The 3782-nt window shown below is 35.7% G+C and overlaps 1 non-coding gene across 1 annotated transcript; it reads left to right on the top strand.

The window, feature by feature from the left end:
• Positions 1-3211: 3211 nt before the first annotated feature.
• Positions 3212-3318, top strand: LOC129085814 (U6 spliceosomal RNA). Its single transcript, XR_008530752.1, has one exon. It is a non-coding gene; the product is annotated as a U6 spliceosomal RNA (small nuclear RNA).
• Positions 3319-3782: the final 464 nt, after the last annotated feature.

A 3782-nucleotide genomic window follows, 5' to 3' on the forward strand; every position in this document is an offset into this window, starting at 1 on the left:
ATCTTGCGTCTCTAATATTTTTTTAATATCTGTTGCCTTTAGATATGCTTTTTGATCTACATCATTGTGGAACTATTTTTACTTTGTCACAATCGTTTTCCTCCTGAACATTGTTGAAAAACATTGACTCCTGTCATTGAACAGGGTGGAGGAGAAGTTTACTCTTTTCTTTTTTCTTGGAGGCTACTCATCTTTCTCTCTCAGGATCTGTGATTAATTACTTTTTTCTTGAAGTCTAAGACACCAAGATGTGTTTTGGTTGATAGTGTGCCCTTTTAATTTGCAAATTTAGTGCAAAATAAATTTAATTTTATTAGTCCAAGAAAAATTTCTTCTCAATAGGTTTGAATGCTCTTTGTTTGTCAATTTGTTAAGTTTTAAAATTTATAGATGTCCAATGTTTGCATATATAAGATCATTCTTAGCTATTTTCTATTAGCTTTACTCTGTTGCTTTAATCTCTATATTTTTTGTAAACATTCACTGTACTTGGCTCAAACTTTTTCTCTTTTGAATTATCAGTTACATTTGTTGTGTTTCTTGCTCTTTCTAACCTATTTGTTATTTCTCTAACTATGTAATTTCCATCCTTAATAGGTTTCCTTAGATTTGTAATTTATTTTCCTTTTCATTCTGTACATATTACATTTGTGTCCTTAGGAAGATTTTTTTACAGCACAAAATATATGGAATTATATAATGTGAATAGATCCACTGAACTAATTTGCAGTCTATTTTAGAATACCTGGTCTCTGACATTTATGAGGTTCCTTTAAATGTCTAATACCAGGGTTCCCCCCACCTAATTAGGAAGTGTTCCCCATTCCTATGGATGTCTAGATAACTCTCTTGGACTGATTGATACAAGGCCCTGGAGCCTACATCCTTCTGGGAATGCCAATTTCATTGGACCATTCCCATTTCATTTGTTTCTTTCCAGCAGGTGTTGCCACTACTTCATAGGAGGAGGAAGGAAGTCCTAGATAAGGATATTCTCAGAATAGATCTCTCAGACTTGGAGGTGTTGGTGAGAATGCTGAGGTTTGTGTTCACTCATCAGTGAAGTGTTTGTGGGGAAGAACAGTGATTATGGGAGCCACATTCCTTTGTATTGTACTTCTCTGAAAATGTTCTTAATCTTTTCCCCTGGTTTTTACTCTGACATTTGTGAGATTAGTTCATCCTTTCATAGTGGGTCACTGTAAGGCACTCCTGCTACTTCCAGGACAGTATCCTACTTTCCAGTCTGGGGGTGCCTGACTCTGAAACACAAAGACAAAATACAAGTTCTGCAGTTATTTCAGTTGCAAACCACAAACTCTAATTAGAAAGTATCTTTCATTCAGCAAGTCTTTGAACTCATCATTAGAAATTCTTCTAAGAAATCTATTCATTCACACTAGTACATAAAGTATGTATGTGGGGGAGATAATCTGTTGAAATTTAAAATGGCACTCTAAGAAATACACTTCATTGTGCTGATACTTTTAAGCATTTAGGAATAATGTGCCCATTATGAGTAGCTCTTCAATTCAGGAGGTTGTTTTCACCTTATGTTCAGTTCACTACATCTGCACATTAGCCAATGTTTACTCAGATGCGTTCTACGTTTTTGTTTTGACATGACCACTGACAAAATTCCCTCAGCTTCCAGTATTGGGTCAAACCTAACACAGCCAAACCCTTTCTTGAAGCTGTATTTTCCCACTACTGTGATGCAGTATACGTTGAGAAGTCTGCATAAAGAGAGTGTTGTCACAAATCCAGAGGTCACTGGTTAATCTGCATGAAGACCTGTGGGAGGTGCTGTGTCATGAAGATTGATCTTGTAGAAAATTTGAGAGGCCTTAAGATTACATCAGGAACTCCTGGTCCAATATTGCACACGGTAGGTATTCAGCCTATACTTCATAATTGATTTTCCTTCTGGAAACTTATAAAAGCTTGTAACAAATATATATATATGTATATACACACATACATATACATACATACACACACACACAGAGTCATTTCCCTTAATCTCACCTTGGTGTGTTTTTTTAATTAGGTTTAGAGAAATGAAAACAAACCAACTTATTGTTGTTGGAATGAAAAATTCATAGTTTGGGTTGATTTTGAAAACTGGAAGAAATTTACAGAGAGATTTCCCCTGCCATCACTCTTCCCCTCCAAAATACACTAATACAATAAGAAAATTTTAATAATTGGTTAAGGTTCCTATGTTTCAAAAATGGAAGCAGAGTTTGTTATCATCTCTTAGAAAATATTCTTGCAGTTTGATCTAACTTTGTGTAACTTTCTTCTTAAGTAATTAGCTGTGGAAAGGATGGCTTTACACATTGTAAGCAGCAGGCTGTGGAGATGCTAGTGTTAGTCAAGGGGGCTTGTAGCAATACTCTCTACTGTCTTTCAGCCTTCTGGTCCCTTCATGACCACCTGATATTCTTCTGCTGGAATTAAGATTGGTAGCTGTGGTCAGCAAGAGGAGAGAATGCAATTCTTTTAGTCAGCTCTATACTGCTAATCAAGTTGAAGAGTGATGAAGATGGGTAGAGGAGATAAAAAAGTTGCTTCTTCAAGGCCATGCTATTCAGGCCTTTATCTAATTTATAAGCTTTATCCACCTGCTTCCTTGCTGTACCCACCTGTTCCTAATCTCTTTGCATTGATCTTAGGTCTGCAAACTTTAGGAAAATAAAGATGCAGCTTCCAATTACAAAATGTTCAGAGAAAGACTTTTCTCACCAGACAGGAAAGGTCCTTGTAAGCCTCACTCTGGTCTGTGCTATGTTCACCAGTACTATGAAACATTAGCAACATTCAGTTGAGGTAACACAGCAACAGGGTTATGGGTTGGACCTTCATATAGGCCTTGTTGAGGGGTAGCAGGGTGAGCTGTTATTGTTATTAAAAGAAAAGAAAAGGATTTCTTCTCATTCACTTCAGAACCATATGAAACAAAAAAGAATACTTTGGAAAGACAACAGGCTAAATACAAAAACTGCAATTACCATCTATTAATTAATATTGTTTGGTAAAAGAAAAAAATATATGCTGTTGGGCTTGGTACCCTTTAAGACATTGAAAAATCAATCTATCAATCAATCAAACAAATAAGGTACTTTGGAATTTCACAACTGATTCCAAGGACATGCTATAGGAATTGCTTAAGAATTTGGAACTGTTTTTCTAAAATATATTGCATTAAGTGCTTGCTTTGGCATCGCATTTACTAAAATTGGAATGATACACAGAAGATTAGCATAGCCTGTGCACTAGGGTGACATGCAAATTTGTGAAACATTCCATGTACTTGACCCGCAATATATGCTGTTTACAAGAGACCCACCTCAGAACAAAGGATCTATACAGATTGAAAGAGGAGGGAAGGAAAAATATATTCTAAACAAATGGACATTTAAAAAAAGGTGGGGTAGCAATACTTATATCAGACAAAATGGAATTCAAAACAAAGACCATAAAAAAAGACAAAGAAGGTCACTACATTATACTTAAAGGAGAAGTACATCAAGAAGATATAACCCTTGTAAACATACATGCATCCAACATAGAAACAACTAAATATACAAGGAAAATCTTGGAGGACTTCAAGAAAGCTTTCAACAGCAACACTCTCATCATAGGGGATTTTAACACCCCATTGTCTACAATGGACAGATCTTTCAAGGAAAGAATCAACAAGGATATTGTGGCATTGAACAACTCTCTAGGTCAAATGGGTTTAATTGACATATTCAGAAACTTCTAACCCAAAGGAG

Source organism: Pteronotus mesoamericanus, unplaced genomic scaffold (assembly GCF_021234165.1).
Source record: "Pteronotus mesoamericanus isolate MK-2021 breed Mesoamerican mustached bat unplaced genomic scaffold, CSHL_Meso_final scaffold_31, whole genome shotgun sequence".
Lineage (NCBI taxonomy): Eukaryota > Metazoa > Chordata > Mammalia > Chiroptera > Mormoopidae > Pteronotus > Pteronotus mesoamericanus.